General features: G+C 43.7%; 1 protein-coding gene across 2 annotated transcripts in view; it reads left to right on the forward strand.

Annotated features, from left to right (window-relative positions):
- Nucleotides 1-2570: 2570 nt before the first annotated feature.
- SMAD1 (SMAD family member 1) overlaps nt 2571-15648 on the forward strand; it is a 48438-nt gene continuing 35360 nt past the window's right edge. Inside the window, exon 1 of one of the 2 annotated variants that reach the window (XM_074823749.1) lies at nt 2571-2894. The gene's annotated coding sequence lies outside the window, so the exon portion shown is untranslated. Of the gene's footprint in view, nt 2895-4457; nt 4591-15648 lie in introns of those variants that run through there. The other variant, XM_074823752.1, reaches the window with a different exon arrangement.

The following is a 15648-nucleotide window of genomic DNA, read 5'->3' on the forward strand; positions in this document are numbered from 1 at the left end:
TGTTGTAGGAGTAGCAGCAAGCTAGATACCCAAGTGTACGTGCCCCTCTGCTCTCCTTTTTTTCCATTTCCTCATGTTATTCAGAAAAGCTAAGCAGATGCTTATGATGTTTTATTAGGGTGTATTAAAAGTAGCCAATGGAGTTAGAAGTGGTGAATGTTCAAGTAAGACACTGCTGATACTACTCACACACAGAGTAATGGGTTTGAACAGGTAGCTGTGAGTTGAACATCCTAAAGCAGGCAGCAGACTTGAAGTTTTGACTCGGCTGTGTACCAAAACAGCCCAGACAGGGAAGCCTCGTGGCAGATTTGACCATGGCTCGCTCTTTCTGCTTGCCCTCTGGTCTTCTCACACAGCTGATCTGAGGGCAGTTCTAACCAGCTCTTTCCAGAGCAACCGTTCTGGTTATTAAGCATCAGCAAAAGGCCATACTAGGCTGTTTTATAGCCCTTTTTAGGTAAAGGAGCATATTGTGATCCTCCCCAAGCCTCATTGTAAGTAAAAAATAATTTAATTCTCTCATGCCAAAGCGAACCAGCCAGTCAACCCTAACAACAACAAAAGCAGTAAAAACATGGTTCTCACAAGACACCTGACAAAGTGCAGGGCTTCCCTAATTATCTTCTTGTCATATCTGTTTAGTGTGAATCATGCACTGAATAGATACTCGGGCAACGAGGACCCAGCGGATGGGGCTTGCTGCCCGCCCTGGTCCTGCCAACTCAGCCTGCAGAGCAGAGCAGAGCAGAGCGGAGTGGAGCGGAGCGGAGCAGACCTCGGGCACACGTAAGGCCTTTTCCATGTATTTCTCTGTGTGAGAGAGGATCACCCAGACTGCCAAGCTCTTGGGGCGGATACTACTGCTGCATCTACCAACTCTTGATCCAGGACACTTGGCCCTGATTTAAGCACTACCACAGTACAAAAACCAGTAGCAGTCTCATGTTTCTTCTGTACCTTGCTTACAAATATCTTCACTACACTGACAAAATTTAAAGACATTTTGGTTTGTCTTGAAATAAACCTTTACCAGTAATATCTGCACTGTACCTGCACGTGACTGCACGTAAAGTTTACTTGCCAACTGTAATTGCATACAGTACTACCAAAATACAAGTCAAAGCTGATTACCAAAGTTCACTCATCTCGAATCGTTCAAAATTTAAGCAGTATAATACTAATTTTCTTCCAGGCTTCCCCCATCAACATTATGGCATCATTCTGTGTAGGAGTTCCTCACTATGCTTCTGTTGTAGCATGCTACCTAACAACGTTGCACAATTTACCTGTTTGCAATTTGTGTAGTATTTACGTGACAAAGAAATGGATGAATTTTAGATTAAGAAGTTAGAAAGAAGTGCCAATAACGTCACAGCCATAAAACTGGGTATTTCTTACTGCTGCTGTCATGCTCCTTCTGTGACCTTGGGCAAGCCATTCCAGTCCTGTGTCTTCAGACTTGTCACACACCTGCGTGGGCAGGTGGGTAAATCTGGGACTACTGTTCATCTGGTAAAACTCTCTGTGTCTTAAGTTCTCTGGGCCTCAGTTTTGCCGTGTTTTAAAATGAGGTTAATACCATACCTAGAACTTCATAGGCATGTGAAAATTTACTGGTATATGTATAGAGATGTAATTACGCCAGTATGGGTGTATTGTAATATTTTGCTATGTAGAAACATCTTGCACTTGTTACTTCATATCTCCTTCCAGGAATGATGACTGGGTAAAAGCCAAAACATTTGTTAAAGAATCTGTTTCAGTTCGATCCTACTTGCGCTTCGCTCATCTGGGTGCTGAAAAGAAACCTAGTGGGTAAGAGAGACTTCCCGTTCCTCAAGCGGGCTTCACGCTGTCAGCAAGATACACTTTTGAGCAGACGCTTGCAGGCTCAGAGTTCAAGTTCACTTCGGAGGGCCATGGGGGTGAGACTATCGTGTATCTGATGGCACAAGAAGCCTCGTGTGCTTTAATAGGTTTACTTCCAGAAATTAGGAGTAACTGCAACAGTACCTATGGCCAGGATCTTGATCTGGGGAATCACCTGTGAGCAAGAGACAGGATGAAATCCAGTCAGAGCGTCACAGGAGTTAACTTCAACGACGAGTCTCACAGTTACTTGGCGCTTCCTTCCCTTAAAGCCCCAGCTGCCGGAGCCCCTCAGCCGCCGCGCTCCGGCGGGTACTCAACCGCCTTTTACACCTCCGCGGGCCGCCCAGCAACTGCGGCCGGGGGGCTGGGTGGGCGCTTGGGGCTTATGACAGCGGGACGGGGAGGGGGGGACGGGGGCTGACGCCGCCGCAGCTTCCCGCCGCGCTCTTGAGTGGCGGCCGCGTGCCGGCGGCGGGCGCGGCCTCGCGCCGGCGCTGGGGAGAGGATCCCGTGCGCGGGCCGGGGGCGGGAAGGAGGCAGAGGGGAGCGCGCGCGCGCGCGTGCCGGTGAGCCGCGCACTAGTGGCGGGCGCGCGCGCGGCTCCGACTGCCTGACGCCAGCCAGACCAGATCGATCCGGCCCCCCCCACGCCCCCCCCCCCCCCCCTCCCTCCCTCCCTCCCTCCCTCCCTCCCTCCTTCCCTCCCTCACCGCCCGGCCGCCGGTAACAACTTCGCGTCCCTCTCGCCTCGCCTCTCCCTGCTGCCCCCGCCGGCCGGCCGTGCCTGCGCCGCCCTCCTCCTCCTCCTCCTCCTTCCCGCCGCTCCCCCGGGTGGTCCCCGGCTCCGGGGGCTCCCGCGTCGGGCCGGGCCGGGCTGTGGGGAGCGGCTCCTCCGCGCCGCCGAGGGAGCGCAGCTCCGCTCTCCTCCTCTCGTCCCCGGCATGATGGCGTCCCTCCGGCAGCCCGGGGGAGACCCGGCGCCGCTTCCCCGCCGGCCGCTCCCGGCTCGAAGTTTGTGGGTAGGTGCCGCGTCGGGCCCGGCGGGAGGGAGAGCCCTTCTCTTCCCCGCCGGGAGGGAGAGCCCTTCCTTCCCGTCCCTTCCCCGCCGAGAAGCCGCCCTCTTCCAAGGAGAAGCCTCCGCTGGGGCCGCGGGGCTGCGCCGCGGCCGCCGCCCGGCCCCGGCCCCTTTGTGCGCCCCGCGGGGGAACGCGGCCGAACCCCGGCCAGACGGGGCAAGTGCCTGCCTTTGTTTTTGCGAGGGGAAAGCCTTTCGCCTCTTGCCTCGGCCGGACCGTATCCCTGTCCGTTTAATTTAATTTCTCCCCTTCCTTTCTTCCCTCAGCCCCCTTCCCCTCTTTATTTTTTTTCCTTTAATGACAAATCTGTGCTTAGAGGTCAAGGAAAGTTCACTTAATTTTTTTTTCTCCTCCCTGTGAGAAGGTTTGGATGCATGAGATTTTCCCCTCCTTAATGTAGTTTCTTCGTATACTCGGGCTCTACAGCCAAATAATCTTATCCTGAATATAGATCTTGAAAGCTTATTAAAATTTACTGGTGTGGAAATATTCAGTCATGCGTTCGAAAGAATCTGGGCCAAATCCTGACTTTTTTTTTTTATATAAACTGAAGTCAGTGGTAGTTGTGATCGAGGAAGGGTTGCTGTGCTTGCTCTTTTGTTAGTAGATCAATCCGAAGAAGATAGGTGGTCTGACAACAGTTTGCTTTTATGGTATCTGAATAATTGGAGTTTATTCCGAAGAAAAAAAAAAATCTATTTTTTTGATGTATTTTAGGAAAAATTGGTGCTCACTGCATGTAAAAAAGGCAACAGTTTTATTTGGGGAAGGAGAAGTGGTGTTAGATCCAGGTGGGGAGGAGTAAAAGTGGATGTGTATTTCAGATGCGAGCAAATGGAAAAGGTCACTGCGTGAAACATGTCAGTGTTTAATGAATGTCAGTGTTAAAGATTCGGCATCTTGAAACTAACGTGCTTAGGAAAAAGCTGTATTTCAAACATGTCATAGCTGAGAGTTCAAATTTCTTTGGCATACAGAAAAGTCAAAAAGAGAAAACTTTATCCCCCCCCCCCCCCCCCCCCCCCCCGATAGTTACATGTGTTTTTAAGCAGCATTTAAGGCTAAGACTAAAAACTAACCCACAGAGACCACTTTTTTTTTTTTGCAGGCGTGTGTCTGTAATTCTGCGAGTCATCATGTGGCTCGCTGTCTGCACCTTGTCCTGTCAAACAATAGGAGCAAATCGAGTGAGGGAACCTGAGGTGTTAACGCTCACTTAATTTTTTTCTTTTACTTGTCAGTAATTACTCTGCTGAATTATGGGAGGTGCGTTTGTTTGTTGCAGTGGATTAATAGTCATTTTACTTCCCCATTGAACCAGAGAGCAGTGCTATGAAGCTTTTCAGAGGTTCTCATTGGATTTCAGTGCAAGTTTTGAGTGCTTGCTTCTTTACTGTGACTGGAAGAGCATCGGTATGAAAACGAAAGATATCTAAGCCCTTTTTGAAGTTCTTGCTCTGGTCTTAGGGGTGAAATCTTGCAATTTACTTCTGACTGTAAGCGTGAGAGAAATTTCCCTTGATTCGGGTGATCCAGAAGCCTTCCACAGCTACCAGAGAGGATCAGTTCAAGCCGTGATCAGGTTACCCTAAGGGTAGGGATTTGTCCTTGCTTCGGTTTTGACCCCATCAACCATTGGGTATGTAATCAAATACATTTTTTTCCTACTCAGTCCTGTTCAACTTGCCTTTTTTGTGTACCCTTGAAGACGAGATGATCCAGTACATGTGAGAAAAGTGTCTGAATACACAGATGGAGATCTTTCTGTTTCTGTATAAATATTAACTATCAAATCAAATGTTTAAAAGCTGATGTGTTTAGTGTTTGCTTTTCCTCTGTAGTTTGAACACAAAGTAAAGAGTTGAACGTAAGGAAAAGCAATACAAAGGTTAATAAAAATCCTAATTGTGTTTCTGAATACTGGGAAATTATTCAGATTAAATTATGAGTTTCTTTGCTTGGTATAAAGATTTAAATTTTAAAAACGAAGGGGTTGTGACTTTCTGTTTTTTTTTTAAATTGAAGCATGAATGCACTGCATATTGTGTGTAGCCAGTGTTCTGCTCTGAAGCCCAAGTTGTGTGTGTAAAATAAAAGCTCATTCGAGTAGTCTCACAAGCCTAATGGAGGCATCATCTCAGCTTTATAAATAATGTAAGTTGTGTATAATGTGGAGTCCCCAGAGACTGCAGAGAAAGCATCATTACCAGCCTTTTCAACCTGCTGGAGATCTTAAATTGATTTACAGCACTGAACTGGTGCAAAATGATACATCAGGATGACACAGGGTCAACCTGTAAAAGTCTATGATGTGAGCCCGTTAGTTCAGTCATCATAATTAAACCATATTATGAGGGCAGTGAAGCAAGTGTCTGTGACATGTCCCATTGTGCTTCAGATATGGGTGGTTTAAGAATCAAATAAAGAGTGCACCGTGTTTATTATTTAAGCTGTGCAAAGAGTAGTTGAAATTAAAGCTTGTGGCCCTGTGAAGAATAAATGCTGAACCAATTTAGGTTGACTCTTAACCTCTTTCTTGCAGTCATTAGTGACTGAAATAGATGGAGTCATGGGCAGCTTGGAGGTGTGTGTGTGGGGAAGTGGTTGTGAGTGCGTATCTGAATTTTACATATCCCTTCTCAAGCATCGAAATCAGCTAGACTTTACCTGCAGACTGTGCTATCAGACATCAAAGGGACAAACAGGCAAACAAGCTAATTGTTTGGGCTTTTTTCCCTCTAGTATTTTTATCCTTCTAAAGTTTGTAACTGCCTGTTGAAATGTTCCTGCAGATCTGAGTTCTTGTATAAGTCAGAACATCTTAGTCACATCTTCAACTATATGTCCAAACTTATTTTAGAACAGAGACTGTAATTTTGAGTACGGGTTGGCGTAGGACATTCTATTTTTTTTTTTTAGTGAAGGCAACTGTGGCTTCAGATCCATGTTTCTGCTCCAAATAGCTTAGAGGGTAGCATGCCACAGATAGCAGAACATTTATCATATACTAAACATCTTAGGTCTTGCTGTTTCTGCTAATAAAATCAATATGAAGTGTTTTGGGAAAATCCTGCTAAAACTCCTTTTTCTTTACTAGTCAGTGTGCTGCTTGGTGATTTGAGAGTTTTGTGCATATTAGTGGTTAAACCAACTCCTCATACCTGAATTGGTGTGAACTCTGCACTGCATCTCCCAGCCAAGAGAGAAACAGCTCTTATTTTTAGTCACAAATGTAACTAAAAAAAATAATTTTGAAGGACACAAGAGAAGCAGAGAAAATAAATGATCGCTAGTGGTGAGAGATCCATTAGTCTTCAGGTTCAGTTGCATCTCAACAGCATGTGCTTTAGCTAAGGTGCTTTCTGAGTGGCAGATAAAAGAATTAAAGCTGTCTTTTGGGTGCAGTGTCTTATAAAATGTGGATATGGAGCTCTCTTCTGCTGTAGCGATGCAGATGAATAAATGATATCACCTTACTGAAGAGAGCCATAAAATCTGTGAAAATGAAAATCGGAGTTCACAAATTGCTTTATGGTTAATGAAGTGATTCTACTATTTTATTTTTTTTAATTTCTGGTTTAGGTTTTGATGACAAACTCACCCAGTTGTGCTTTCAGAGTGGGGAAATGTCTGTTCTGCCCATAAAAACTTCCCTTGTTTCCCTCTAGTAGCTGCAGATGAGTATTCTTCCACAGGCCTTTCTTCTGTGTATAGCAGTGTCCCAAAAAATTGAATGCATATGAGTCTTAATAAAGATGATTTGCAGTTCCTAGAAGTTTACCTTTGAAGTTTACTGAACAGAAAATTCGAGTTTAAAACATCAAAACACCAAATTGGCAAGTGTGGCTTGAAACGCTGGTGACTTAAAGGCTCATCTACGCAGGCATCTTGCACTTTTGTAGCTATTTTGCTCAAGCTACGATAGTGTAACTCTAGAATGGCATAGAGGATTTTTATGTTAGAACAGCGGGTTTTGCTTGGGATGGGAAAGAAGTTATTTTAAATTGATACTTTTTAATTGATAGAGTTGTATCCCTGCAGGCTGTTGTATAATTGTTTCCATTGGAATGTCGCTATTCTTCAAGATTCAGAATAACCAGAGAAAATGTTAGATTGGGCCTTTTGTGAAGGGCTTTGCAGAGGGTGGATTCAGGGGTGAGGAGAAGGACCCTCTTGGCTGCTAATGACTGCCACAAAGATCCCTATCCTCCTCGGAGGACAAATGTTAATTTGCATTACGGAAGCTTTTTTGATTTTGTGTGTATTTGAGTGGGGGGCATCTTTGTTTTTAACAGGATAGAGAAGGCAAACATTTCATAAAATAAACAGGCTAATTTCAAGGAATGTAAAGCATTTTCCAGAATGAACCCAGGTTGTACAGGATCTCTCCCTGCTTCAGTTTTATGCCTGCATGTCTTGGCTTTGGAAGTGCTTTGCAGTTGAACAGGAACAACGATCGAGCCACACTACTTCTAATTAGACTGTGTGAGGTCAACTATTCAGTGCATGTAAGGCTGAACTCTGCTGAGTTGGGTCCATTTCTATTTTTTTTTTATTTTGGGGGAGGAGGAAGGCTGTGTATCAGGTCCTGTGGCACCAGGATTGCTGGGGTGGAAGTGTTGCGCAGCTGTGTGCCCACAGTGCTGCCCCCTGATAGCCATGCTGTGTGTGACACAGCTGCTGGACTGAGCTGTCATCAAATTACGAAGGGTTTTCTGCAGGTGCGGATTCCTTTACTCAGTTGTACTCTTCTTGCGAGTGCTGTGTCTTGGGAGACTGTGTAAAAACTGAGTTTAGATCAAGAATTGAAACTTTTTTTTTCCCTCTAGACTTGCCAGTGCAGGGAACCTGACTAGTACAGCTATTCTGGACACTTGCACAATTCAGTCATTCTAACGTAGCTCTGTAATTGTTCTGGACTGTATGTCACTTTAATTTCAGTGTGGGGTATCCACTTGGGAGAGTGATATTAGAATAGATGTCACTGGTCTTTCTCATTTAGTTCTTCCCCCACCCTTTCCCTAGCATGCACAGGCAAAGTCTGGAGTACAAGGAGGAAAACAAATTATTTTTAAACATGCCTTTATGTAAGTCATTATATTTAGGCACTGTTCAAAGCAGTATCATCCAAAGGCAACTATTATGTTGACTTGGCATGTAAGCAAATCATTAATGTGGTTCGCCAGTGATTTCTGAAGCACTATTTCATATTTCTGTGTTTATAAAGGGAACGCTCTTCCCAACATGGCAGCATATGAGACTGTCTGAATAAGTCAGTATAGACAGTCTGAATTATAGCACTTAATGGTATTCAGAAGCATTTCACTTGCATGTTTTTGTCATTAAAATCATTAAAACGCCAATCCACATCAAAGTGATCTATGGACTATCAATCCAGTATTGGGTGACTTGGAAACCCATTAAAAAGTTTTTACAATGCTAAAGTGATTATAGACAGAATCACGAGAGTTTTCACTGTCTCCTTGCTTCTGTCCCCAGCACGGGTGTAAGAGTCATGTCTGCCCTCCAGCTTCGACTGATGTAGCAGTCAGAACTATCTGAGGGGAAGCTGAAAACGTATCCTGTTAATACAGATTTTGTGCATGAGTAGGAGTTGGAGTTCAGGATTTACAGCGTTACAGAGTTTCTTCTACAGAGGTTGCAAGACTGGTGTACGTGTTTAAAAACTTGTCTAGGTAGATGAAAGCAAAAAAGCATGTGTGCACACAGAGCTAACACCTGACACTTAGGTAGCAGGTCAAAAGGTTTTCTATGAATTCAGAGAATCCTTTATGTTCAGATTGCTTGGGGCATACAGTGACCGTAGCTGATCATACTTTTGCTTGCTTTTCTTCCTCACTTTTTTCAGTATTGCGAATTAGTATCTCATTCTTCTGTGTTTACAGGAAAGACTGATTTACTGAGGATATTTTTCTTATAAATCATTTCAGACTTCTGATTTCAAGCATTATAAGGCATTGACAATAATAGCAGCGTTCTGTCTGGCGTAGTGTGATGAACCAGGGCCTGAGACTTAAAGATAACTTATTCTTATGCTGGGTTATTAGGGTTATTCACGCTTGATAGGTATGCTCTGTGTTCATGTGCATATATGAGTGCCTAAAATAACATTCACTGCTGTTGAAAGTTAAACTATTTGCATCAGATAAAGGTAGACTAAACCTATATATAGTTGAGAACAGCCTGTAAATTTATCAGGGTGTGTGTATGTAATAACTATTTATATATAAATACTTAAATGCTGCTTAATCAGTTTTGGTTAAAGGTGAAGTAAATAACTGGAGAATCATGTTGCAACAAATTGTGGCTTCCATTTAAATGTGTTTCTAAGGGTGATAGGAGGAGGAAACATCTGCTGTTTGGTCAGATGCTCTTAATGAATTGCATATTTGACTTTATTCTACCAATACATTTCACCTTTGTATCTGTTAGATTTCATTTGGATATTAATGTGGGAGGAATTAATCAAATGTCCTTGCTGTCTTACCTGTATGTTACTAGTATGGACTCTCATTCAGCTGACATGTTGAGGGATAAAATATGTGGCTTGTAACTAGCTGTATTTCCTGAGGGAGTGGAGAGCGGGTTCTCAGAAATTTTTTCCCCAAGACTAATTTGGAAGTGTGTGTGAGACAGAGGGTGGAAGGTGGTGTGGCACTGATATCTCCTGTCGTTTCACTCCATGGTTTAATTCTCTGTGGTGTCCCTCCCTGTAAATTATAAAGCTGAAGAATAGCAAAAGTGTATGGGTTGGGGGTTGGTTTGCTTTTTTTGTTGTTTTTTAACTCTTTGTCTTTCTTTTCTTTCTAGCCCTCCCAAGGTGTTGCACAACAAGCTCTGCTAGTATTTTGGTAGGACAGAAAAGTTGGCAGAACACCTTTGCTCACTGTTGGCCAGTTGTTTTTTGTTGTGTGTTTTTTGGTGGGGTTGGTTTTTTGTTTTTGTTTTTTTTTTTTTTCCCCCCCAAGGGTTTCTGAGCTGTGTTGTATGAAACAAGAAAGTTACTTTCGAGTTAGACCACTAGCACCTGCTTAGGAATGTAGATTCTGCTCACATGTCCTGAAAAGTTACTAAAACTGGCTCAGCAATAAAACACAGTTCCATTTGATGAAGGGTCTTCCTCTTGATATCTAAATGCTCCATTGTGAAATTTGACATATTTTTGCCACTGTTGTGGTTTCCTGACTGAAGTCTACTTTGAGGAAGGCAGTTTTGGTTTGGTTTTGTGGCTTCTTACCAGGGCTGTATGTGAAGCAAGGTGACAGTGATGAGGACTTGATTTTTAGTGGAATGAAGCCATGCATGAAGCCAAACTTCAGCAGTACAAGCAGTGAAGGAAGGATGAGTGAGGCAATTCAGAAGACTTCCGGCTGCTTTGAAAATATTCCAAAAGTTACGTAAAATTTGGAGAGGGATTATTTCTCATTATATTTTTGTCTGCTTTGCCTTCTGCTCTCCCTGGTTTGTATCTGAAATTCTTAAAAGTAGTACAGTAAGGTCACAGGCCATTTTAAATAGGACTTGGTGAAGTGGTCAAAATCAGGGAAACAAAGTGATCTGATTGAGATTTTCATCGTAATTTGTGAGTCTATTTTTTGTAGAATTTGGGACAAATCTTTTATCCTTCGTTGAAATGTATGATTTTTGATTAATAGCACTGAATCTATTGAGTTTGACTTCCTGGTGAAAATGCCATATTACTTTAAAAAGCAGTTCTCTCATGACTCTGCCTATGCACGGCAAATAGAGCTCAGACCCTACCTCTGTCTAGTAGCACTTGATGTGATTTTGTATTTGTGCCGTGGCAAGCAGAGTCCAGTTTTCCTGAATCAATTCTTTTTCTGATGTGGACCAACTTCTTGTTTTCAAATGATTAGCAGGTGGTTCTTTCGAGAACTTCACAGAATCATAGGATGGTTGAGATTGGAAGGGACCTCTGGAGGTCATCAATCCAATCCCCTGCTCAGGCCTGGCCACCTAGGTTGCCCAGGACCGTGTCCAGATGGCTTCTTTTTTCCCAGTTGTATGACAACAGCATTCTTGTTTTGTCACAACAGCGAAGAAAGTACATTTGAAATTTACCTAGACCTTCTCATAGACCTGACAACATGTACCTGATAGCTTCAGGGATTGTTAAATGCATAATGTGATTACACTGATTTAATTTCAAATGTGTAGTTTTTCAGGAATCTCAAGCATATCTGAAGTGTGTGCTTCCCTGCACAGAGGTGGAACAGGGACGTGAGGGAGACAGGGACTCAACTCATGTGGCTTTACTGAGCTCTCACCATGAATCTCCAGTGTTGAGGACCAGAGTTTCATCTCCCTTCACACAGTCTCTTGGTCCTTCCTCTTGTCATCAGACACTTCTGCCTTTTTATCACTGAGGAGATAGATAAAACAGACATTAGTTATGTCTTCATCCTCATTCTGGTAATTACCTAGTGAATGCAGTGACAAACTATACTATTTTGAAAAATGTGAATGTCGGCCTTGCTGAACGTCTTGGAAAACCTGGCTTACATATAGGTCGCCATCTTGGCTATTACAGTTTCCTGTTTTGCATTTTTGCCCGCTGCTGGCTTTACAGTCTGGCATGCTTAATAACAGGCCCTTTATTATCCATGCTAGCTAATGTCGCTGTACATGCTTCCACTTGGATGTAGTAGCCAAAGGAAAAGTCTTTGTCTTTATTAGCTTAAAAACTTCAGATCACGTAATTATAGTTTCTGTAATGTGTCATATTAGATTTCATCTGGAAAATATTTTATAAATACCCTCAGCTTAAAGCACTGTAGTGTGTGGTATTTTTGGACAGATGGATATGAAATTGCTCCTCTTTTTTCTGAAGTTTGCTGTCTAGTTACCTAGAGCAGGAGACAGTGATAGCAGAGAGGGGTTGAAGTGCTTGCTAGAGCCTTTGGTTATTCAGAACCAGCTAGGGCAGAGCTCATTGCTCTGGGGATGAGATGAGGTTTTGCAAATTGACTGAAGTGCTCATGTCTGAGTGTGAGCTGCTCTTTGTCCTGGATATAATTTAAAATTAGGGGGGTGGCGGCTCCATAGGATGGAGAGAACTCTTAAGAGTTTGGCTCCTCTCAACCCCAGCCACAGATTTCTTCGCCTGTGCTGGCTGGGTGACTTCGGTGCTCATCCTGCTCTGAGCTGATCCAGCTGTTCTGCAGAATGTTTTTTTTTGTTGTTGCTTTTTGTCAGGTTAGGAAGGTGACAGACTAAGCAGAGGGGAAATTATGTTGGAGTACCAAAGCTGGCACAAGGGAGTAAAGGGAACCTTTTTCTCTTTGGGTAGGAGGAAGCCGTTAGGCTGCTCATCTGCTTGTGGACCTGTGACTGTGCTGGCCCAAGGCAGCTGTTGGAGGTAGCCAGTTATAAACAAGTACTGTAGTACTCCCAGATGAAGACTTCCTTAATATGCTTGCCAAGGAAAGGTCTAATTTACAGGGTTTTTTTCCCAGATACTTATGCTGGTGATTAGCATGGTGAGGTTAGACTGCCAACAGTTAAGTCGCTCACAAAGCCCCAGTGTAGTTATATTGGCAGCAAACCGACAGTGATTAATGATACAGTGTATTTTATGGGGGATGAGGGAGGATGGATGGGGAGGAACACTTAAACAAGCTTTTCTGGTCAAGTGCTGTTTTCCTAGTAGAAACTGCAAGCTATATTAGAAATGTTTTTCTAGTTTAATGCAACCATATGAACAGAGCACATCTAGTGCACATTCTGTATGAGATAGGACAAATGTTTTTCCTCATGGGGAAAAGAATGTCCTCCAAGTTTAGTAGTAGAAACTTTCTTTTCCCCTTTAGAGGATGAAATAATTTGAAACAGCTAGCAGACCAGGTACTGTTAGCAGCAGCATTATCACAAAGTTAGAGAAAAGCTGAATATTAAATCCATTAAAAATTCTGTAAAAGCAGGCTGGTGCTACCAGAAATCACTGCAAGTGAAGACAATTAGGGCACCTGAAGCTGATACGTGCTGTAAGTGAATACGCTGCTTGTAGCTTTCCTGGGCTCTGCACCACTGTGTAAGTCACTTTTAAATTTTTGGCTTTTCATCCACTTTTCTCAAAAAAACCTTAGAAAGGACATGTTTTAACTGTATATGGTAAACGTGTTTACAAACCCTTACTTTTTCTTGTTACTGCTAGCTATTTAATGTCTTCAAACATTATGTCTTTGTAATAGATTTCTTAAGTTCAAGGAACTAGACTATCTACAAAATCAAAATGTAAACTTCAGGCATTTTCCCTAGTTGCAGTGCTGGAGCAAGGTTCTCGCTGTATTCCCTTGTAGCCTTCCACTGTGCCAAGGAACTATCCAGACCCCTGGGAACCTGATTGTAATGTGGTTTTTTTTTTTTTTTCCCTCTAGTTTGGCTACAGGCTTTTTTGAAATTTTGTTCTGTGCAGAAAACATCACCTAACGTAACTGGCATAAATACTCCAGGACTGTTTACTACAGTTCCTTGGATAACTGTTCCCTTTGCCCTTGTCCCCACTAGTTTATCAGCTATGACTCTTGCTCATGGTCAGACCCAATGAATCCCCTGTGGTTTGTGAACTGGGAGCAGCTGAGAACTGGGAGCACTGGTGACAGGCTGCTTGCGCTGAAGTCTTGTATTTCTTAGCATAGGCAGGTTTCCATCACACCTTTGCCTGGCTTCTTGCCTCCTGTGACATGGGACACGAGGGCCCTCAATCTTCCAGGCCAGCCAGCAGTCAGGGTTGTTTGAGGCTAAAGACTTGTTATCTTGGGAACCGGGGAGTACTGGTTTTAGCCCCAGAATTAAAGGCATCTAGATTGTCAGCTTAAAGACAAGGAGTCTGAAATCGTTGTGTGCTATTTTTGTGCACTAGCTTTCAGCCTAGAAGTAAGTAGACTTGGAAAGCTGCAAGACCTGGAAATTCATCCTTGCAGTCTCACTTTGCGACATATTCAGGGCTTGGAATCCTTCTGTCCTCTCTACTAGGACAGCTATGACTGTTTGTTCAGTAGCAGGCAGCAACGGAAAATCTGGGAAGCATTATGGCTGTTTTAGCTAACCTGCTGCTGACCCTGCAGAGCATGTGGTGTTTGGGAAATACTGTGTTTTGGTGTCTCATCAGTAAGGTTGCAGTACTACTTTACAAAATCTGAATTTTGAAACTTTGAACTGGTCTTGGAAAACTGTGGCGGAACGAATAATAAGTTTCCTTAATTCCATAAGCAGAATCATATAGGCTCTGTTAATAAAAAAAGCTCACAGATAAGGAAAGGGCACTGAGTAATTCTTTATGTGGTTTGATTCCTCCTCCAATATCATAAAAAGCTTACAGATAACTGGGGGATCAGATAGATAGATTACAGCCGTTTTGTTGTGTTGTAAAACTTCTGTATTCCCAGTAAGCAATGTAGGAGGATATCTCCCACTTCCTTTCAAGCTATGCGGTTCCCAAGTGCTGTATGAACTATCAGTTCCTATCTGTGGGTTGAAGCCTTTGTACAGAACCTTCCAAAGCCTTGATCTCAGGAATATGAGAAAACAGTTTGACGTGAGATTCTGCAGATGTTCTGGCACAGGGCTGTGACAGCTGCTTTTGCCTCATCCTGCAGTTTTTTCGGATCTCACTGACTCCTCACGTACGGGCGCACCCTCGGTTTGTGATTTTAGAAGGGGAAAGGTGTGTCTGTGACTTCTGGGTCTGTGCGTGGCTGTGCCCTGTTGGCAGTAGTTAGGAGGCACTTCTGTTGGCTGCCTTGAGTGCAGTAGTGCCAGCATGTGCCCCAGTCTCAGCCCTGGTGCCTTTACCCTCTGACCCCTTGCTGCAGTCAGCGGTCATCTGTTCTTGCTCAGGGCAAGCTGCCTCTGGCCGAGTGACTTCCTCCATGGCGTGGAGGTGTTGCTTGGGGTAATAGCACATGCTCTCACAGAGCTGTCTTGGTGCCATTGTGCCAGCAAACGTTTTGTGCCGGTGGTCACCTCCCTGGCGTTCTTTGTCTAATACTTGCCTCTCATTCAATGGCTTTCAAGAGTGTTGTTCTCTACTTGTTAGCAGGAGAAGCTAAGGCTCGTGGTGAGGAAGTGGCTTGCCCAAGGGAGATGGAAGCTGTGTCATCTGAGCAGCAGCCCAGCACTCTCTACGACAGTACTCTTGCCAACAATGTTTTACAGGCTTAGGCATGGCAGGAAAAAATTGCACTGATAGCAAATTCAGTTGCAGTCAGTAGACTTCTTTGGATTAAAGTGCCCCTGAGAATGAAGCTTTTAGACTTCATTGGTGAACCGACTGTCATCTGGAAGGTTGTTGGCCTCTAACCACAGTAACGTGCGATACCTGTTTTGTTCCAAGTGTGCCTGCCAGTTCAGGGGAAAGCTCCTAATGCCTGGTCTTCAGTTGAAACAAGGGTTGTTTCTTTGGCTCTGCAGAGTAATTGTCTGGATGAAAACATTTGTAAAACTAAGAGACCCTGTAAGTGCCTTTGTAGTTTCGTGTCAATAGCTTTATTCCTCCACAAGTATAGTTTTTAATATTGGAGACATTGTACCCTGCTCTAGGATTGCATTGGGGTGTAGTTGAAGGCAGTTCATGTTTTTAGTGTAGGTTAGCACAGACTTGTACCTTGCATGCCAGTAAAGGCCTTGACCAACCTTTTGTTTGTCAACCAACCTT

This window comes from Strix aluco, chromosome 4 (genome assembly GCF_031877795.1).
Source record: "Strix aluco isolate bStrAlu1 chromosome 4, bStrAlu1.hap1, whole genome shotgun sequence".
Taxonomy (NCBI): domain Eukaryota; kingdom Metazoa; phylum Chordata; class Aves; order Strigiformes; family Strigidae; genus Strix; species Strix aluco.